Source organism: Drosophila novamexicana, unplaced genomic scaffold, assembly GCF_003285875.2.
Source record: "Drosophila novamexicana strain 15010-1031.04,08,12 unplaced genomic scaffold, DnovRS2.1 tig00000008-arrow-pilon, whole genome shotgun sequence".
Classification (NCBI taxonomy): domain Eukaryota; kingdom Metazoa; phylum Arthropoda; class Insecta; order Diptera; family Drosophilidae; genus Drosophila; species Drosophila novamexicana.
The window spans coordinates 5,625,125-5,649,191 of record NW_020824765.1 but is presented as its reverse complement, the minus strand read 5'-3'; the positions used below and the strand labels follow the sequence as shown (position 1 = coordinate 5,649,191).

The window sequence follows — 24,067 nt, the reverse complement described above, 5'->3', positions numbered from 1 at the left end:
AGTGCGTCCGATCTGTGCGCATTGAACCTGTTCCTCAAGGTTAGACCCGTCCCAAATCGGCTGTCACATGCTGCCTCCCAAGTTCGCTCAGCTCTTGCCGCACAGTTACATCATCGCCGATCGCTCGGACAAACATGGAGATGCGACAATTTTGCTGCCACTTATTAGCTTGCATGACGCGGCATGCCACAATGCGTAGCATAAACCCCTCTCTATATATTATTATGGACATTGTAATGGCCACGTCACGGACATCCGCTTTTGTTGCTTTCTGCTGCTCGGCTGCATGTCCGGCATGTTTAATTTCAATCAGCGGAAAACTGTGAAAATTTAAACCCAACAAATGTTCTCAGCGCTGAGAAATACAAATAGCTGCACAGAATGTTTAACTTTTAAAAGAAAGAGAGTGCTCGACTAGAAAATACTGTACGCCGGTCTGCAGTCCTCTTAATATGTGTTGTTGTTTCCCGCTTTTAACGTTGTCGACGAGTTGGACAGGCTCCGGCAAATGGACCGACACACATACTCAACAGCTATCTGCCTCTTCCAGTCGCTTGCACAATTTTATTACAGTCTTTCTTAATACTCTTTTAAGTCCACGTTAAGTGGAGTATTAAAACTAGATTTGGTATAGTTACAGATTTGTAGATTTTGTGTAATGCATATATGCATATATCTTAGCTTAAAAGTAAGGTTTTTCCTTAAGCTTGTCTAACTAAAGGTCTTATTACGAATACGCTTACATTTAGAAATCTTGTCAAGACTTAACATGGCTTTGGCTCGTCTCTTTATATACTTTTGTATTACCCTACCAATAGAGTATCAAACAGTCGTATATTTCTAACTGTCAGGATTTTATTATAGTTTTGTAGCACTATTTGTGGTCATCGCAATGCCAGGCAAGTGCTTCCTTTTATGTTGTAATTCCCAACTAGTTCTGACGAAAACGAAATAGCAAAGTTCTTCAGCCAGCCATAAAACTGTCTAGTTGGGGCCACGCTAAGAAGTGGGTGTTTTTTTCAGACATTTTCCGTAAGAGAAAAGCAATTTTCAACGCATTTATATTTACTTATAAAGAGCCCACATGATTTTTAAGTACTAGAATCTATTGCTAATTGGCTGGCAAACATTACGAAAGAAACTCTCGAACAACATTAATCATAGCCCGAGACCAGCATAGGCTCTGGCTCTGGCTCTAGCTAACTATTGGCTGCGATTGCCGACGGAGCCAAGTACATAGAGAAAAAAGCTTGTCTAAACTTTTAGCACTTCTACGGGAAGGCCTTAACCATAATTATGACTCTGCGTTTTGTTTGCTTTATTGTTATTGCTGTTGCTGCTGTTGTTGTTGTTGTTGTGTTGGCGTCTAAAGAAGCAATTAGAAAATTTGATTGATTGACAGCTGAGCGAAAGAGAGAGAGAGAGAGAGAGAGAGGCAGAGCGGCAGATAAACGACTTGCATCATCAGCATTGGAGAATTGAATGAAACTGTTTTTCGGTCATTTTTCCTGAACCCTGGCTGCCGCTTGATGCATGGCCTATTAATTGGTTAATTTGTGGTTGTTAACTATCAAAATATTTTCATATAATGTGTGTTGACTGCAACACCTTTTGTTGTGAATAATTGCGGGCTATCGTCGGCGTTGGCCTCTTAACTGAGCTAATAGAATCTCAGATTCTATAGATTCTACCAACATGTGGGCAACTGGCAGACGCCAACGCACAAGTCAAAAAAAATCAAATTTCAATAATTAAAAGGCAACAAAGCAAGTAGCAAGACCAGTTTTTTCTTATATACATATAAATATACACACATACGTACACAATTTATGCGGCACTTCTTGGCCATAATGAACTTAACTTGTTTATATAACAAACACAACACAAGCAGCTCGCCTGACCTTGAGACAAAAGCGGCCCCACAAAAATGCGTCGAAAAAAAAGCAGTTTTTGTTGTTTATTATTTGTTGTTGCTGTGCTCTGCTTTTAATTTATAAATTTGGCATATTGCCTCATTGCAAAGCACTTGAAAAGTGAATTGCGGTTACAACATTTGCGGCAGCATCTTTGAAATCGCTGGGAAAACGGGCCAACTATAATTTACGTATTGATTGGTGAGCTTTAAATATATTTTTATGACGCACTCAAAGAAGTAAAAAAACCATTTGATTGCCAGCTTGTTGAGTTCACGAACTTAATAATTGATTTTTAATCGCTTTGCCATATGTTGCCAGCTTTAAAGAACACGCAAAGAAAGCTCAAAGAGAAGAGAAAAAGGTTCATTCAACCTGCGCGAAGAACTTACAATATTAAATTCCATTTTTGGCTTTCCTATACATGTTTTTTTTTTGGCAACAATATTGATTTACAGTTGAGGTAACAAGCGGCTAACGGCTTTCAAAACGAAAGACTTAGGCAACAAACTTGCTACTTAACAGTGCTCTCTCGCTATCTGCCACGCATTACTCATAACCATGCTGTCGCTCTCTTTCGCTCCCTCTTCCTCTTCTCCCTCGCTCAATCTATAATTATGCAAATCTGTATTTCTGCAGTTTTTCGGGTTTTTTTCTTCGTTCATTTCATTTTGCTGAAAGGCGTGCCCAACAATTTGCTTTGGCGCATGTGAGTCAGCAGCTGAGCTGGATTAAACGCCAGTCGAACAATCAGTTGTTGTCTGTTTGTTTTAAATGAAAAGTAGTCTGGCTAGATTCGGTGCAGACACTGGCACAACGTGTCCAAAGCCAAAAGCCAACTTAAATGCAGGCTTTTACCATAAAAAATAAAAAAAATAATACAAACAACCTCTGCGTGGGTTAGTCTGGGTCCAACAATGTTGCTCGTAATTGTACAAACGTTCACAGAAACACTTTCAAATACAAACCAAGTGGGGCGTGGGTGTGTCCAACTGGCTGGCAAAAAAAACAAGGTTCTAGTCGAGAGCTCTCGACTAGGGGATACCCTGAACCCTCTTCTTCCAACATCAAATGCGTATATATATTCTATTTTAGAAGCTATATGTCAAGTTTGGTGACTCTAGATCTTATTATTTACCAAAATTGCCCAAAAAACAGGATCGATATTGATTTTTATCGATTGCTTGGAAACGGAGTAAGTTATTGATTATCGGAAATAAACTCGATCTGCGCGGGAACTAGGAGCATCTACATCTAAAATTTCAGTTTCCGGTTCTTATAGGTTCTGAGATCCTTGCGTTCATACATACGGACGGACGGACGGGCAGACAGACGGACATGGCTAGATCGACTCAACTATTTATGCTGATCAAGAATACATATACTTTATGGGGTCGGAGTTGCTTCCTTCTGCCTGTTACAATCATTTGGCTTTCGCACAAATACAATAAACCCTTATACCCATTTTTAATGGGTTCAGGGTATAAAAAGCCAAACATCGCGAAAATCGGAGAAGATTTGACCGAGTTATGGGGGTGGTAAATTTTGACCCATGTCTATATACGAATTTTGGGGTAAGATTTGGACATGAATTTCGACCAAAAAATCGGTGTTCAGACTTGAATGCCAGATTAATCTAGAGGGAAAACCATGAAGAAAAAGCCAAACTTCGTGAAAATCGGATGAGATTTGGCCGAGATATGGGGGTGGTCATTTTTGACCCATGTCTATATACGAATCTTGGGGTAAGATTTGGACATGCATTTTGACCGAAAAATCGGTGTTCAGACTTGAATGCCAGATTAATCTAGAGGGAAAACCATGAAGAAAAATTCAAACTTCGTGGAAATCGAATGAGATTTGATCGAGTTATGGGGGTGGTAATTTTTGACCCAAGACTATATACGACTTTTGGGGTAAGATTTGGACATGAATTTCGACCAAAAAATCGGTGTCGAGATTTGAATGCCAGATTAATCTAGAGGGAAGCCCATGAAGGAAAATCCAAACTTCGTGAAAATCGGATGAGATTTGACCGAGTTATGGGGGTGGTAACTTTTGACCCAAGACTATATACGAATTTTGGGGTAAGATTTGGACATGAATTTCGACCAAAAAATCGGTGTCGAGATTTGAATGCCAGATTAATCTAGAGGGAAAACCATGTAGAAAAAGCCAAACTTCGTGAAAATCGGAGGAGATTCGACCGAGTTATGGGGGTGGTCATGTTTGACCCATGTCTATATACTAATCTTGGGGTAAGATTTGGACATGAATTTCGACTAAAAAATCGGTGTCGAGATTTGAATGCCAGATTAATCTAGAGGGAAAACTATAAAGAAAAAGCCAAACTTCGTGAAAATCGGATGAGATTTGACCGAGTTATGGGGGTGGTAACTTTTGACCCAAGACTATATACGACTTTTGGGGTAAGATTTGGACATGAATTTCGACCAAAAAATCGGTGTCGAGATTTGAATGCCAGATTAATCTAGAGGGAAAACCATGTAGAAAAAGCCAAACTTCGTGAAAATCGGAGGAGATTTGACCGAGTTATGGGGGTGGTCATGTTTGACCCATGTCTATATACGAATCTTGGGGTAAGATTTGGACATGAATTTCGACTAAAAAATCGGTGTCGAGATTTGAATGCCAGAGTAATCTAGAGGGAAACCCATGAAGAAAAATTCCAACTTCGTGGAAATCGAATGAGATTTGGCCGAGATATGGGGGTGGTAATTTTTGACCCATGTCTATATACGACTTTTGGGGTAAGATTTGGACATGAATTTCGACCAAAAAATCGGTGTCGAGATTTGAATGCCAGATTAATCTAGAGGGAAAACCATGAAGAAAAAGCCAAACTTCGTGAAAATCGGATGAGATTTGGCCGAGATAGGGGGGTGGTAAATTTTGACCCATATCTATATACGAATCTTGGGGTAAGATTTGGACATAAATTTCGACTAAAAAATCGGTGTTCAGATTTGAATGCCAGATTAATCTAGAGGGAAAACCATGAAGAAAAAGCCAAACTTCGTGAAAATCGGATGAGATTTGGCCGAGATATGGGGGTGGTAAATTTTGACCCATATCTATATACGAATCTTGGGGTAAGATTTGGACATGAATTTCGACCAAAAAATCGGTGTCGAGATTTGAATGCCAGATTAATCTAGAGGGAAAACCATGTAGAAAAAGCCAAACTTCGTGAAAATCGGAGGAGATTTGACCGAGTTAAGGGGGGTGGTCATGTTTGACCCATGTCTATATACTAATCTTGGGGTAAGATTTGGACATGAATTTCGACTAAAAAATCGGTGTCGAGATTTGAATGCCAGATTAATTTAGAGGGAAAACTATAAAGAAAAAGCCAAACTTCGTAAAAATCGGATGAGATTTGACCGAGTTATGGGGGTGGTAACTTTTGACCCAAGACTATATACGAATTTTGGGGTAAGATTTGGACATGAATTTCGACCAAAAAATCGGTGTCGAGATTTGAATGCAAGATTAATCTAAAGAGAAAACCATGAAGAAAAAGCCAAACTTCGTGAAAATCGGATGAGATTTGGCCGAGATATGGGGGTGGTCATTTTTGACCCATGTCTATATACGAATCTTGGGGTAAGATTTGGACATAAATTTCGACTAAAAAATCGGTGTTCAGATTTGAATGCCAGATTAATCTAGAGGGAAAACCATGAAGAAAAAGCCAAACTTCGTGAAAATCGGATGAGATTTGGCCGAGATATGGGGGTGGTAAATTTTGACCCATATCTATATACGAATCTTGGGGTAAGATTTGGACATGAATTTCGACCAAAAAATCGGTGTCGAGATTTGAATGCCAGATTAATCTAGAGGGAAAACCATGTAGAAAAAGCCAAACTTCGTGAAAATCGGAGGAGATTCGACCGAGTTATGGGGGTGGTCATGTTTGACCCATGTCTATATACTAATCTTGGGGTAAGATTTGGACATGAATTTCGACTAAAAAATCGGTGTCGAGATTTGAATGCCAGATTAATCTAGAGGGAAAACTATAAAGAAAAAGCCAAACTTCGTGAAAATCGGATGAGATTTGACCGAGTTATGGGGGTGGTAATTTTTGACCCATGTCTACATACGAATCTTGGGGTAAGATTTGGACATGAATTTCGACTAAAAAATCGGTGTCGAGATTTGAATGCCAGATTAATCTAGAGGGAAAACCATGTAGAAAAAGCCAAACTTCGTGAAAATCGGAGAAGATTTGACCGAGTTATGGGGGTGGTCATTTTTGACCCATGTCTACATACGAATCTTGGGGTAAGATTTGGACATGAATTTCGACTAAAAAATCGGTGTCGAGATTTGAATGCCAGATTAATCTAGAGGGAAAACCATGTAGAAAAAGCCAAACTTCGTGAAAATCGGAGAAGATTTGACCGAGTTATGGGGGTGGTCATTTTTGACCCATGTCTATATACTAATCTTGTGGTAAGATTTGGACATAAATTTCGACTAAAAAATCGGTGTCGAGATTTGAATGCCAGATTAATCTAGAGGGAAAACTATAAAGAAAAAGCCAAACTTCGTGAAAATCGGATGAGATTTGACCGAGTTATGGGATGGTAAATTTTGACCCATGTCTACATACGAATCTTGGGGTAAGATTCGAACATGCATTTTGACCAAAAAATCGGTGTTCAGACTTGAATGCCACATTAATCTAGAGGGAAAACCATGAAGAAAAAGCCTAACTTCGTGAAAATCGGATGAGATTTGGCCGAGATATGGGGGTGGTAATTTTTGACCCATGTCTACATACGAATCTTGGGGTAAGATTTGGACATGAATTTCGACTAAAAAATCGGTGTCGAGATTTGAATGCCAGATTAATCTAGAGGGAAAACCATGTAGAAAAAGCCAAACTTCGTGAAAATCGGAGAAGATTTGACCGAGTTATGGGGGTGGTCATTTTTGACCCATGTCTATATACTAATCTTGTGGTAAGATTTGGACATAAATTTCGACTAAAAAATCGGTGTCGAGATTTGAATGCCAGATTAATCTAGAGGGAAAACTATAAAGAAAAAGCCAAACTTCGTGAAAATCGGATGAGATTTGACCGAGTTATGGGATGGTAAATTTTGACCCATGTCTACATACGAATCTTGGGGTAAGATTCGAACATGCATTTTGACCAAAAAATCGGTGTTCAGACTTGAATGCCACATTAATCTAGAGGGAAAACCATGAAGAAAAAGCCTAACTTCGTGAAAATCGGATGAGATTTGACCGAGTTATGGGGGTGGTAACTTTTGACCCAAGACTATATACGAATTTTGGGGTAAGATTTGGACATGAATTTCGACCAAAAAATCGGTGTCGAGATTTGAATGCAAGATTAATCTAAAGAGAAAACCATGAAGAAAAAGCCAAACTTCGTGAAAATCGGATGAGATTTGGCCGAGATATGGGGGTGGTCATTTTTGACCCATGTCTATATACGAATCTTGGGGTAAGATTTGGACATAAATTTCGACTATAAAATCGGTGTTCAGATTTGAATGCCAGATTAATCTAGAGGGAAAACCATGAAGAAAAAGCCAAACTTCGTGAAAATCGGATGAGATTTGGCCGAGATATGGGGGTGGTAAATTTTGACCCATATCTATATACGAATCTTGGGGTAAGATTTGGACATGAATTTCGACCAAAAAATCGGTGTCGAGATTTGAATGCCAGATTAATCTAGAGGGAAAACCATGTAGAAAAGCCAAACTTCGTGAAAATCGGAGAAGATTTGACCGAGTTATGGGGGTGGTCATTTTTGACCCATGTCTATATACTAATCTTGGGGTAAGATTTGGATATAATTTCGACTATAAAAATCGGTGTTCAGATTTGAATGCCAGATTAATCTAGAGGGAAAACCATGAAGGAAAATCCAAACTTCGTGAAAATCGGATGAGATTTGACCGAGTTATGGGGGTGGTAATTTTTGACCCATGTCTACATACGAATCTTGGGGTAAGATTTGGACATGAATTTCGACTAAAAAATCGGTGTCGAGGTTTGAATGCCAGATTAATCTAGAGGGAAAACTATAAAGAAAAAGCCAAACTTCGTGGAAATCGGATGAGATTTGGCCGAGATATGGGGGTGGTAAATTTTGACCCAAGACTATATACGAATTTTGGGGTAAGATTTGGACATGAATTTCGACCAAAAAATCGGTGTCGAGATTTGAATGCCAGATTAATCTAGAGGGAAAACCATGAAGGAAAATTCAAACTTCGTGAAAATCGGATGAGATTTGACCGAGCTATGGGGATGGTAAATTTTGACCCATGTCTACATACGAATCTTGGGGTAAGATTTGGACATGAATTTCGACTAAAAAATCGGTGTCGAGGTTTGAATGCCAGATTAATCTAGAGGGAAAACTATAAAGAAAAAGCCAAACTTCGTGGAAATCGGATGCGATTTGGCCGAGATATGGGGGTGGTAAATTTTGACCCAAGACTATATACGAATTTTGGGGTAAGATTTGGACATGAATTTCGACCAAAAAATCGGTGTCGAGATTTGAATGCCAGATTAATCTAGAGGGAAAACCATGAACGAAAAGCCAAACTTCGTGAAAATCGGATGAGATTTGGCCGAGATATGGGGGTGGTAATTTTTGACCCATGTCTATATACGAATCTTGGGGTAAGATTTGGACATGAATTTCGACCAAAAAATCGGTGTCGAGATTTGAATGCCAGATTAATCTAGAGGGAAAACCATGTAGAAAAAGCCAAACTTCGTGAAAATCGGAGAAGATTTGACCGAGTTATGGGGGTGGTCATTTTTGACCCATGTCTATATACTAATCTTGGGGTAAGATTTGGACATAATTTCGACTATAAAAATCGGTGTTCAGATTTGAATGCCAGATTAATCTAGAGGGAAAACCATGAAGGAAAATCCAAACTTCGTGAAAATCGGATGAGATTTGACCGAGTTATGGGGGTGGTAATTTTTGACCCATGTCTATATACGAATCTTGGGGTAAGATTCGAACATGCATTTTGACCAAAAAATCGGTGTTCAGACTTGAATGCCACATTAATCTAGAGGGAAAACCATGAAGAAAAAGCCTAACTTCGTGAAAATCGGATGAGATTTGGCCGAGATATGGGGGTGGTAATTTTTGACCCATGTCTACATACGAATCTTGGGGTAAGATTTGGACATGAATTTCGACTAAAAAATCGGTGTCGAGATTTGAATGCCAGATTAATCTAGAGGGAAAACCATGTAGAAAAAGCCAAACTTCGTGAAAATCGGAGAAGATTTGACCGAGTTATGGGGGTGGTCATTTTTGACCCATGTCTATATACTAATCTTGTGGTAAGATTTGGACATAAATTTCGACTAAAAAATCGGTGTCGAGATTTGAATGCCAGATTAATCTAGAGGGAAAACTATAAAGAAAAAGCCAAACTTCGTGAAAATCGGATGAGATTTGACCGAGTTATGGGATGGTAAATTTTGACCCATGTCTACATACGAATCTTGGGGTAAGATTCGAACATGCATTTTGACCAAAAAATCGGTGTTCAGACTTGAATGCCACATTAATCTAGAGGGAAAACCATGAAGAAAAAGCCTAACTTCGTGAAAATCGGATGAGATTTGACCGAGTTATGGGGGTGGTAACTTTTGACCCAAGACTATATACGAATTTTGGGGTAAGATTTGGACATGAATTTCGACCAAAAAATCGGTGTCGAGATTTGAATGCAAGATTAATCTAAAGAGAAAACCATGAAGAAAAAGCCAAACTTCGTGAAAATCGGATGAGATTTGGCCGAGATATGGGGGTGGTAATTTTTGACCCATGTCTACATACGAATCTTGGGGTAAGATTTGGACATGAATTTCGACTAAAAAATCGGTGTCGAGATTTGAATGCCAGATTAATCTAGAGGGAAAACCATGTAGAAAAAGCCAAACTTCGTGAAAATCGGAGAAGATTTGACCGAGTTATGGGGGTGGTCATTTTTGACCCATGTCTATATACTAATCTTGTGGTAAGATTTGGACATAAATTTCGACTAAAAAATCGGTGTCGAGATTTGAATGCCAGATTAATCTAGAGGGAAAACTATAAAGAAAAAGCCAAACTTCGTGAAAATCGGATGAGATTTGACCGAGTTATGGGATGGTAAATTTTGACCCATGTCTACATACGAATCTTGGGGTAAGATTCGAACATGCATTTTGACCAAAAAATCGGTGTTCAGACTTGAATGCCACATTAATCTAGAGGGAAAACCATGAAGAAAAAGCCTAACTTCGTGAAAATCGGATGAGATTTGACCGAGTTATGGGGGTGGTAACTTTTGACCCAAGACTATATACGAATTTTGGGGTAAGATTTGGACATGAATTTCGACCAAAAAATCGGTGTCGAGATTTGAATGCAAGATTAATCTAAAGAGAAAACCATGAAGAAAAAGCCAAACTTCGTGAAAATCGGATGAGATTTGGCCGAGATATGGGGGTGGTCATTTTTGACCCATGTCTATATACGAATCTTGGGGTAAGATTTGGACATAAATTTCGACTATAAAATCGGTGTTCAGATTTGAATGCCAGATTAATCTAGAGGGAAAACCATGAAGAAAAAGCCAAACTTCGTGAAAATCGGATGAGATTTGGCCGAGATATGGGGGTGGTAAATTTTGACCCATATCTATATACGAATCTTGGGGTAAGATTTGGACATGAATTTCGACCAAAAAATCGGTGTCGAGATTTGAATGCCAGATTAATCTAGAGGGAAAACCATGTAGAAAAGCCAAACTTCGTGAAAATCGGAGAAGATTTGACCGAGTTATGGGGGTGGTCATTTTTGACCCATGTCTATATACTAATCTTGGGGTAAGATTTGGATATAATTTCGACTATAAAAATCGGTGTTCAGATTTGAATGCCAGATTAATCTAGAGGGAAAACCATGAAGGAAAATCCAAACTTCGTGAAAATCGGATGAGATTTGACCGAGTTATGGGGGTGGTAATTTTTGACCCATGTCTACATACGAATCTTGGGGTAAGATTTGGACATGAATTTCGACTAAAAAATCGGTGTCGAGGTTTGAATGCCAGATTAATCTAGAGGGAAAACTATAAAGAAAAAGCCAAACTTCGTGGAAATCGGATGAGATTTGGCCGAGATATGGGGGTGGTAAATTTTGACCCAAGACTATATACGAATTTTGGGGTAAGATTTGGACATGAATTTCGACCAAAAAATCGGTGTCGAGATTTGAATGCCAGATTAATCTAGAGGGAAAACCATGAAGGAAAATTCAAACTTCGTGAAAATCGGATGAGATTTGACCGAGCTATGGGGATGGTAAATTTTGACCCATGTCTACATACGAATCTTGGGGTAAGATTTGGACATGAATTTCGACTAAAAAATCGGTGTCGAGGTTTGAATGCCAGATTAATCTAGAGGGAAAACTATAAAGAAAAAGCCAAACTTCGTGGAAATCGGATGCGATTTGGCCGAGATATGGGGGTGGTAAATTTTGACCCAAGACTATATACGAATTTTGGGGTAAGATTTGGACATGAATTTCGACCAAAAAATCGGTGTCGAGATTTGAATGCCAGATTAATCTAGAGGGAAAACCATGAACGAAAAGCCAAACTTCGTGAAAATCGGATGAGATTTGGCCGAGATATGGGGGTGGTAATTTTTGACCCATGTCTATATACGAATCTTGGGGTAAGATTTGGACATGAATTTCGACCAAAAAATCGGTGTCGAGATTTGAATGCCAGATTAATCTAGAGGGAAAACCATGTAGAAAAAGCCAAACTTCGTGAAAATCGGAGAAGATTTGACCGAGTTATGGGGGTGGTCATTTTTGACCCATGTCTATATACTAATCTTGGGGTAAGATTTGGACATAATTTCGACTATAAAAATCGGTGTTCAGATTTGAATGCCAGATTAATCTAGAGGGAAAACCATGAAGGAAAATCCAAACTTCGTGAAAATCGGATGAGATTTGACCGAGTTATGGGGGTGGTAATTTTTGACCCATGTCTATATACGAATCTTGGGGTAAGATTCGAACATGCATTTTGACCAAAAAATCGGTGTTCAGACTTGAATGCCACATTAATCTAGAGGGAAAACCATGAAGAAAAAGCCTAACTTCGTGAAAATCGGATGAGATTTGGCCGAGATATGGGGGTGGTAATTTTTGACCCATGTCTACATACGAATCTTGGGGTAAGATTTGGACATGAATTTCGACTAAAAAATCGGTGTCGAGATTTGAATGCCAGATTAATCTAGAGGGAAAACCATGTAGAAAAAGCCAAACTTCGTGAAAATCGGAGAAGATTTGACCGAGTTATGGGGGTGGTCATTTTTGACCCATGTCTATATACTAATCTTGTGGTAAGATTTGGACATAAATTTCGACTAAAAAATCGGTGTCGAGATTTGAATGCCAGATTAATCTAGAGGGAAAACTATAAAGAAAAAGCCAAACTTCGTGAAAATCGGATGAGATTTGACCGAGTTATGGGATGGTAAATTTTGACCCATGTCTACATACGAATCTTGGGGTAAGATTCGAACATGCATTTTGACCAAAAAATCGGTGTTCAGACTTGAATGCCACATTAATCTAGAGGGAAAACCATGAAGAAAAAGCCTAACTTCGTGAAAATCGGATGAGATTTGACCGAGTTATGGGGGTGGTAACTTTTGACCCAAGACTATATACGAATTTTGGGGTAAGATTTGGACATGAATTTCGACCAAAAAATCGGTGTCGAGATTTGAATGCAAGATTAATCTAAAGAGAAAACCATGAAGAAAAAGCCAAACTTCGTGAAAATCGGATGAGATTTGGCCGAGATATGGGGGTGGTCATTTTTGACCCATGTCTATATACGAATCTTGGGGTAAGATTTGGACATAAATTTCGACTATAAAATCGGTGTTCAGATTTGAATGCCAGATTAATCTAGAGGGAAAACCATGAAGAAAAAGCCAAACTTCGTGAAAATCGGATGAGATTTGACCGAGTTATGGGATGGTAAATTTTGACCCATGTCTACATACGAATCTTGGGGTAAGATTCGAACATGCATTTTGACCAAAAAATCGGTGTTCAGACTTGAATGCCACATTAATCTAGAGGGAAAACCATGAAGAAAAAGCCTAACTTCGTGAAAATCGGATGAGATTTGACCGAGTTATGGGGGTGGTAACTTTTGACCCAAGACTATATACGAATTTTGGGGTAAGATTTGGACATGAATTTCGACCAAAAAATCGGTGTCGAGATTTGAATGCAAGATTAATCTAAAGAGAAAACCATGAAGAAAAAGCCAAACTTCGTGAAAATCGGATGAGATTTGGCCGAGATATGGGGGTGGTAATTTTTGACCCATGTCTACATACGAATCTTGGGGTAAGATTTGGACATGAATTTCGACTAAAAAATCGGTGTCGAGATTTGAATGCCAGATTAATCTAGAGGGAAAACCATGTAGAAAAAGCCAAACTTCGTGAAAATCGGAGAAGATTTGACCGAGTTATGGGGGTGGTCATTTTTGACCCATGTCTACATACGAATCTTGGGGTAAGATTCGAACATGCATTTTGACCAAAAAATCGGTGTTCAGACTTGAATGCCACATTAATCTAGAGGGAAAACCATGAAGAAAAAGCCTAACTTCGTGAAAATCGGATGAGATTTGACCGAGTTATGGGGGTGGTAACTTTTGACCCAAGACTATATACGAATTTTGGGGTAAGATTTGGACATGAATTTCGACCAAAAAATCGGTGTCGAGATTTGAATGCAAGATTAATCTAAAGAGAAAACCATGAAGAAAAAGCCAAACTTCGTGAAAATCGGATGAGATTTGGCCGAGATATGGGGGTGGTAATTTTTGACCCATGTCTACATACGAATCTTGGGGTAAGATTTGGACATGAATTTCGACTAAAAAATCGGTGTCGAGATTTGAATGCCAGATTAATCTAGAGGGAAAACCATGAAGAAAAAGCCAAACTTCGTGAAAATCGGATGAGATTTGACCGAGTTATGGGATGGTAAATTTTGACCCATGTCTACATACGAATCTTGGGGTAAGATTCGAACATGCATTTTGACCAAAAAATCGGTGTTCAGACTTGAATGCCACATTAATCTAGAGGGAAAACCATGAAGAAAAAGCCTAACTTCGTGAAAATCGGATGAGATTTGACCGAGTTATGGGGGTGGTAACTTTTGACCCAAGACTATATACGAATTTTGGGGTAAGATTTGGACATGAATTTCGACCAAAAAATCGGTGTCGAGATTTGAATGCAAGATTAATCTAAAGAGAAAACCATGAAGAAAAAGCCAAACTTCGTGAAAATCGGATGAGATTTGGCCGAGATATGGGGGTGGTCATTTTTGACCCATGTCTATATACGAATCTTGGGGTAAGATTTGGACATAAATTTCGACTATAAAATCGGTGTTCAGATTTGAATGCCAGATTAATCTAGAGGGAAAACCATGAAGAAAAAGCCAAACTTCGTGAAAATCGGATGAGATTTGGCCGAGATATGGGGGTGGTAAATTTTGACCCATATCTATATACGAATCTTGGGGTAAGATTTGGACATGAATTTCGACCAAAAAATCGGTGTCGAGATTTGAATGCCAGATTAATCTAGAGGGAAAACCATGTAGAAAAGCCAAACTTCGTGAAAATCGGAGAAGATTTGACCGAGTTATGGGGGTGGTCATTTTTGACCCATGTCTATATACTAATCTTGGGGTAAGATTTGGATATAATTTCGACTATAAAAATCGGTGTTCAGATTTGAATGCCAGATTAATCTAGAGGGAAAACCATGAAGGAAAATCCAAACTTCGTGAAAATCGGATGAGATTTGACCGAGTTATGGGGGTGGTAATTTTTGACCCATGTCTACATACGAATCTTGGGGTAAGATTTGGACATGAATTTCGACTAAAAAATCGGTGTCGAGGTTTGAATGCCAGATTAATCTAGAGGGAAAACTATAAAGAAAAAGCCAAACTTCGTGGAAATCGGATGAGATTTGGCCGAGATATGGGGGTGGTAAATTTTGACCCAAGACTATATACGAATTTTGGGGTAAGATTTGGACATGAATTTCGACCAAAAAATCGGTGTCGAGATTTGAATGCCAGATTAATCTAGAGGGAAAACCATGAAGGAAAATTCAAACTTCGTGAAAATCGGATGAGATTTGACCGAGCTATGGGGATGGTAAATTTTGACCCATGTCTACATACGAATCTTGGGGTAAGATTTGGACATGAATTTCGACTAAAAAATCGGTGTCGAGGTTTGAATGCCAGATTAATCTAGAGGGAAAACTATAAAGAAAAAGCCAAACTTCGTGGAAATCGGATGCGATTTGGCCGAGATATGGGGGTGGTAAATTTTGACCCAAGACTATATACGAATTTTGGGGTAAGATTTGGACATGAATTTCGACCAAAAAATCGGTGTCGAGATTTGAATGCCAGATTAATCTAGAGGGAAAACCATGAACGAAAAGCCAAACTTCGTGAAAATCGGATGAGATTTGGCCGAGATATGGGGGTGGTAATTTTTGACCCATGTCTATATACGAATCTTGGGGTAAGATTTGGACATGAATTTCGACCAAAAAATCGGTGTCGAGATTTGAATGCCAGATTAATCTAGAGGGAAAACCATGTAGAAAAAGCCAAACTTCGTGAAAATCGGAGAAGATTTGACCGAGTTATGGGGGTGGTCATTTTTGACCCATGTCTATATACTAATCTTGGGGTAAGATTTGGACATAATTTCGACTATAAAAATCGGTGTTCAGATTTGAATGCCAGATTAATCTAGAGGGAAAACCATGAAGGAAAATCCAAACTTCGTGAAAATCGGATGAGATTTGACCGAGTTATGGGGGTGGTAATTTTTGACCCATGTCTATATACGAATCTTGGGGTAAGATTCGAACATGCATTTTGACCAAAAAATCGGTGTTCAGACTTGAATGCCACATTAATCTAGAGGGAAAACCATGAAGAAAAAGCCTAACTTCGTGAAAATCGGATGAGATTTGGCCGAGATATGGGGGTGGTAATTTTTGACCCATGTCTACATACGAATCTTGGGGTAAGATTTGGACATGAATTTCGACTAAAAAATCGGTGTCGAGATTTGAATGCCAGATTAATCTAGAGGGAAAACCATGTAGAAAAAGCCAAACTTCGTGAAAATCGGAGAAGATTTGACCGAGTTATGGGGGTGGTCATTTTTGACCCATGTCTATATACTAATCTTGTGGTAAGATTTGGACATAAATTTCGACTAAAAAATCGGTGTCGAGATTTGAATGCCAGATTAATCTAGAGGGAAAACTATAAAGAAAAAGCCAAACTTCGTGAAAATCGGATGAGATTTGACCGAGTTATGGGATGGTAAATTTTGACCCATGTCTACATACGAATCTTGGGGTAAGATTCGAACATGCATTTTGACCAAAAAATCGGTGTTCAGACTTGAATGCCACATTAATCTAGAGGGAAAACCATGAAGAAAAAGCCTAACTTCGTGAAAATCGGATGAGATTTGACCGAGTTATGGGGGTGGTAACTTTTGACCCAAGACTATATACGAATTTTGGGGTAAGATTTGGACATGAATTTCGACCAAAAAATCGGTGTCGAGATTTGAATGCAAGATTAATCTAAAGAGAAAACCATGAAGAAAAAGCCAAACTTCGTGAAAATCGGATGAGATTTGGCCGAGATATGGGGGTGGTCATTTTTGACCCATGTCTATATACGAATCTTGGGGTAAGATTTGGACATAAATTTCGACTATAAAATCGGTGTTCAGATTTGAATGCCAGATTAATCTAGAGGGAAAACCATGAAGAAAAAGCCAAACTTCGTGAAAATCGGATGAGATTTGGCCGAGATATGGGGGTGGTAAATTTTGAGCCATATCTATATACGAATCTTGGGGTAAGATTTGGACATGAATTTCGACCAAAAAATCGGTGTCGAGATTTGAATGCCAGATTAATCTAGAGGGAAAACCATGTAGAAAAGCCAAACTTCGTGAAAATCGGAGAAGATTTGACCGAGTTATGGGGGTGGTCATTTTTGACCCATATCTATATACGAATCTTGGGGTAAGATTTGGACATGAATTTCGACCAAAAAATCGGTGTCGAGATTTGAATGCCAGATTAATCTAGAGGGAAAACCATGTAGAAAAGCCAAACTTCGTGAAAATCGGAGAAGATTTGACCGAGTTATGGGGGTGGTCATTTTTGACCCATGTCTATATACTAATCTTGGGGTAAGATTTGGATATAATTTCGACTATAAAAATCGGTGTTCAGATTTGAATGCCAGATTAATCTAGAGGGAAAACCATGAAGGAAAATCCAAACTTCGTGAAAATCGGATGAGATTTGACCGAGTTATGGGGGTGGTAATTTTTGACCCATGTCTACATACGAATCTTGGGGTAAGATTTGGACATGAATTTCGACTAAAAAATCGGTGTCGAGGTTTGAATGCCAGATTAATCTAGAGGGAAAACTATAAAGAAAAAGCCAAACTTCGTGGAAATCGGATGAGATTTGGCCGAGATATGGGGGTGGTAAATTTTGACCCAAGACTATATACGAATTTTGGGGTAAGATTTGGACATGAATTTCGACCAAAAAATCGGTGTCGAGATTTGAATGCCAGATTAATCTAGAGGGAAAACCATGAAGGAAAATTCAAACTTCGTGAAAATCGGATGAGATTTGACCGAGCTATGGGGATGGTAAATTTTGACCCATGTCTACATACGAATCTTGGGGTAAGATTTGGACATGAATTTCGACTAAAAAATCGGTGTCGAGGTTTGAATGCCAGATTAATCTAGAGGGAAAACTATAAAGAAAAAGCCAAACTTCGTGGAAATCGGATGCGATTTGGCCGAGATATGGGGGTGGTAATTTTTGACCCATGTCTACATACGAATCTTGGGGTAAGATTTGGACATGAATTTCGACTAAAAAATCGGTGTCGAGGTTTGAATGCCAGATTAATCTAGAGGGAAAACTATAAAGAAAAAGCCAAACTTCGTGGAAATCGGATGAGATTTGGCCGAGATATGGGGGTGGTAAATTTTGACCCAAGACTATATACGAATTTTGGGGTAAGATTTGGACATGAATTTCGACCAAAAAATCGGTGTCGAGATTTGAATGCCAGATTAATCTAGAGGGAAAACCATGAAGGAAAATTCAAACTTCGTGAAAATCGGATGAGATTTGACCGAGCTATGGGGATGGTAAATTTTGACCCATGTCTACATACGAATCTTGGGGTAAGATTTGGACATGAATTTCGACTAAAAAATCGGTGTTCAGATTTGAATGCCAGATTAATCTAGAGGGAAAACCGTGAAGAAAAATCCTATATCATATATATATTCTATTTTAGAAGCTATATGTCAAGTTTGGTGACTAGTTCTTATTATTTACCAAAATTGCCCAAAAAACAGGATATCGATATTGATTTTTATCGATTGCTTGGAAACGGAGTAAGTTATCGATTATCGGAAACAAACTCGATCTGCGCGCGAGCTAGGAGCATCTACATCTAAAATTTCAAGTCTCTAGCTCTTATAGGTTCTGAGATCCTTACGTTCATACATACGGACGGACGGACAGACAGACGGACATGGCTAGATCGACTCAGCTATTTATGCTGATCAAGAATATATATACTTTATGGGGTGGGAGATGCTTCCTTCTGCCTGTTACATACATTTGGCTTTCGCACAAATACAATATACCCTTATACCCATTTTTAATGGGTTCAGGGTATAAGAAAAAACTGGTGCATGTACTCATGACTTTTGAACCAGGTCAGAAATTTTGACTATTCTTTTCATATACCCTATAATAAATGGACTCAGTAGCTAGTGAGGCAACAGTTTGTTTTACTTAAGCTTTAAGTAAGCTATAGTTTCTCAACAAACGGTTGAAATACTTTATACACTATTTGCAGAATGATATACTACTATACTAATATACTATACACCTTGGGGTTAGTTCTTAAATCGATAAATATCGATTGTTAAACATTATGAATAGTAAAAATGAATTTAAACCATCGAAAATTTGCTTCCTGTTATGGAAATTAATCAACTATGAATTAAATAATTTTCAGCTTGTCTGCATATATAATGATACCTATGATAGATATGATGTATGTATGTATATGTATGTCTATATTAAAATCAAGTTAAATATTTTTCAGCTGAAAAGAATTTTCTATGCATGTTTTTTCTCTATTCGAAGCACGCTGAAAAGTTTAACTATTCTAAGAAACTAAATATATATTTAATCTTATTAAGATTTTGTGCTTTACAATCTTTATTGAGTTCTACAGACTCAAGTTTCTCTCAAATATATTTACTTACTGCCGCCCATAAAAGGCTGTCTCTAGTTCTACAAAGAACGCATTAATGATGTTTCATAGATTACTTTACGACTTGTAAACGTGTTTCATAATTTCAGTTTAATGAGTTCTCTTTGGGTTTCAAATTCCCAATTAACAATAAAAATAGATTCGCGGTAGCCAATGTCGCTGGAGGTCTCCACTATTAAGTACTTCTAGGCACAGGCCAGTCGCAACAATGCAAAAAGAAATAAAAAAAAAACTGAAACGGAACTGTTGAGCGTTTGGCAAAACTTGTTTTGCTCCGGCCCCAGGTAGGCAATAACAACAACAACAACACACAGACAATGGGCGCCAGGGCAAAGCTAAAAAACAAAACAAAAAAAAAGGAAAAAAAAAATGGCAACGGCCAGCGCAAAGTAAATGTCTGGCAGCTGAAAATGTTGTTGTTGTCGTTGTCTGATAAAAATCGAAACATATTCAAGTCCTACGGCCAAAAAGCTGAGCTCAAGTCACGTTCAGTTGCGTATTTTTTTTTTTTTTGACTAACACAAAATAAAGGCGCAAAGCTGGAAAAGAAAATATAAATTAGGCGTCAAAAATAGCTGTGCGAAAAAATTGCCTCTGGGTGCGTCTCGTGGGTGTTGGTCTTGGGTTTTGAGCATTCACAGCTAAATTGGAGATCTTGACAAATCAACAGCAAAAACAATTTGTACAAATTTTACGTAACTGCGTGGCGAGCAATAAAAACAAAAGAAGAAAATTGAAAAATAAAAGACGCAGCGCATTTGGCTTATGTATTTTTGTTTGTTATGGACTGTGTTGCTTCTCAAGTTGGTCGCACAGCCACCGCCACAGCCCCAAAGATGTGGCAACTTGTGAACGCTCCAATTTAACGCACTCGGCCAAATGCGGGGCGGACTTTTGCAACTGCGGCTGACGGACCAGGCTGACGACAGAGCTGACAGCACGCAAACAAAGACCAAATATTGACGCACATTTGCTGTGGGCTAAGCGCTAAGTGCAAGCATCCAGAATGAGGCAACAGTACACGACTAGCAAATACCCTGCAATGCTACTGACAACTCTATAAAGAGGTAATGATTTTTCAAAATGCTTGTCATAGACAAAGGGAGGTTTTCCCTACCCCATAATGTAAATATATTTGTGATCGCCATCAACACGCCAAGTCGATTGGATTTAACCATGTTTGTCTGATATTATACATGAGATAAGAGTATCAGAGACTAATCGAGTTGTAGACTTGAAATTTAAAACATATATCCTCTTAGTACACGAAAGTATTGAGTATATTACAAAACATCGATTACTCAACTCATTTCCAAGAAATTTATAAAAAACGCTATCAAATTAATCTTGCCTTCGACCAAATCTCAGATCCACACACTTTTTTCTTATATATTTATAAAATTAGAAAATCAGTGAATGTTTAAAAATCTGCGCGAATCGAAGCTTGAACCAAAACCTAAAGAGTAAATATTGGTTTGAGTTCGTCTAGTTAGTAAATTGTTTATAATTTTTTTTGCTACGCCGACTCAATATACCCTTTCTTGGCAAAGTGCAAAGGCATTGCACAAGGACAACTTTAAGAGCAGCGCCTTTCCATTTGTGTTGGCTGCTTTGCTGCCAAAAATATGGCTAAACTAGCTCTGGCCAAAAAAGCTCGTAAAGGCAAGCAACGAAATCGAACAGACATAACTTTTGGCCATGTTGCAATTGGACAAGAGCGCAACAGAAGTTTGTGGCCTAAGTCATTTGATTTAAGCTGCAACATTAACTCTGCACTTTGTCTTAATTGTTAATTGTAAATTGCGGGCACATAATAAAAGTTAATGCAACTGGGAAAATAGCCAAAGTACATTTAAACAATGGAAACTGATGTTGGCGTTTATTGCAAATTGCATGGCCAACTGTTGTCGCCCCTTCAACAGCAATTTGGAGGCATGGCCAATAGCAATTTGGAGGCATTGTTAGCGCATTTGCGACGACACCGGGCAATTGCAATGACCTTGACGCAATCGTCAAGCCATAAAAAAAAACACAGCGTTCGTTCCGTTTCGTTGACTGCGCTTACTTTGATCTGGCCAAGCCCCAGCCCATGCCCATCTCCCCATCTCGCCATCACACAAAGCTTGTTAACTTAAGCTGGCAGCCAAATGACACTTAATAGCCAACTCAACGTTACTTGGGCAGCTACCTGGCATTCGAAACTGCAGCTATCAGATATATGTATGTATATTCTAGTCAGATTTAAAATTCTAATTTTGATGGCCAGCCAAATGAATGTACTTATTTGCATAGCCATGCAGGTGAAAGTCAATTCAATTGAGTTTTTGATCATGTCTTTAGCGCTTTTGATTAGCACGGGCGAGTTCTCGGCAAAGTAAAAGTAAAAGCTAAGACAAAGTCGAAGAAAATTAAAGCCGTGCCTGACCCCAAAAAAACAAAACGAAGATACAAACACATTGTAAAGCTACAAAACTAGATATAAAGAAATATATTATGCGCTTTCCAGTGGCTCGTATTGGCCCTTTGCCTCGTTAATTACCATAATTAAGAACACAATGCGGGCCAAAACGCAGCAGCAGTCACAAAATGCAGCTCGGATGCCAGCTGGTGGCTTATCGAGATGGAAACCCTATGAAGTCAACTTTACTTTCTATCGAAATTGCAGCGAAATTAGCTATACGCAGTGCTATTCGTTAGATTGATTGTAATACGGAGAGAGAGAGAGAGAGAGAGACGGAGAGAGGGAGGGAGCAGAGATTTCTCAGTTTTTATGGCATTTGGCCTAACCACAACCGAAAGTTGTTAGCTGTTAGAATCTTGGTCTTGTCCGTGTTCGTTTTATTTCTATATTTTTTTTTCACTGTCTGTTGCCCATTTCAAATAGGTCAAACTGGCGCGCATTGTGGTTAGGTGTGTGCGTGTGTATGTGTGTGTGTGTGTGTGCTTAACACACTTTTTGTATTGCCTTTGGCAATTTGCATGGCCGTGTTTTCTGATTTTAAGCGTGTGATATTCTAATTGTAAGCGACGCTCGTTCTAATCAAGTCGTAGCCCCGCTTCGCCCCCGATTTTATCGCGAGCGCGCACCCAAGTTTGTGTCTTCAGTCATCAGAGCTGCGCAAGTTTGCGTCTTAAGTCATTCGTCTTTCGTCTTTGATTGATGTGCGCCTTTTTATGTGGAACAGCATAATTTGCCCAGTGAAGTGGCGCAGATGCCGCAAACTAGATTACACCTTGATTACCATTCGCTGTGTGGAACAATCTTCAAGCATCATCGAGCGTTCCTGCTTGACCCAAAAAAAATTATATGCCCATTTGCTGCTCAATTAGCACATGAAATTTTTTGTAAATTAAACGCATTTTACGCACAGTTACGCGGGCTTTGGCAACACATTTTACAGCTTGTTTCCTTTCAATATCGCTCGAGCAGAAAGCTGTAAACATTATTCGTGCTTGAAAAAACTAAAAAAACAAAAATTGAATAAAGTAAACTAAATGATAAGCTAGGCTGATATAGACGGGTGTGCTCGACTAGGCGATGCCCTGCTCTTCTTCGAGCTGCCTTTTTTACGCGTATATAAATAATTGAATAATATTTAATATTTTATAACAAATTTCCGGGGCATAGTTTTGGCGTCCAAGCAAATGCAAGACTCTAAGCCCAAGACTATATATCCAAAAATTAGTTATATTTATGGGAGGACATATCCAAACAATAATTCTAATTCCGTTATGTGTATGATATAAGAGCATTTATATCTAAAATTTTAATTTGCCAACTTTTGCAATTCCTGCGAGGGAATTTTTGTACCTTATGATCTGGAAAAAACATTTCCTGCTGCCTGTTACAAAAATTTGCACAAAATCATTAAGCCTTTTTCAAAATACTTTTAGTGTATTAAAAAAAGACATTTTGCATATGTTTATGCGTCGCGACTTTTCGAAATAAATTATGTGTGCTTTGGTAATGGCAACACGCGAGGTCATTTAGTCGCCACATTACGTTCAGTTGGGTTCGCAGTCGTAAATGAAAATGCAATTGTTTAAACAAATATGTTTGTTTTTCGTTTTTGTTTTTTGTTTTTTAGTGTTTGTTTTTCTTCTTCGTCATTTTTCGCTGTGCTGCCTCGTGCACGCGCAACTCGCTTAATTTATTCAGTTGCACGGCCCATTTGTCGGCTTTTTCTCTATTCGTATTTGTTTGGCTTAAAGGTTTTGTTGTTATTTTTGTTGTTGTTGTCGTTGCTGTTACGGAATGTGTGTCAAACGAATTCGACACTTGGCAGCCACATAAAAATATCCGTTACAGCTGAACGCACGCTGCCGATGACGATGACGATGACGATGATGATGATGATGATCAATTGAATGACTTCATGATGAATACCCAATGCTAAAACAAGACACATGCATAAATTTAACCATATATGTACTTGGGCATATAATCGTAACATTATATAGCTTCATTGATTCACAGTTGTATGAAAAGTATTTATTAAACACACGAAACTGGCGACTTTTCTGTCACACACAAGAGACTTATAAGAAGAACTTCGATATTCAAATCTTTTAGTTCTAATTCTGAAAAGGATTAAGCCCTGAGTTT

The 24,067-nt window shown here is 38.6% G+C and overlaps 1 protein-coding gene across 1 annotated transcript in view; it reads left to right on the top strand.

Annotated features, from left to right (window-relative positions):
* The window catches only part of LOC115763583, a 41,440-nt gene that overhangs the window by 1,279 nt on the left and 16,094 nt on the right, over positions 1-24,067 (top strand). The window lies entirely within an intron of this gene.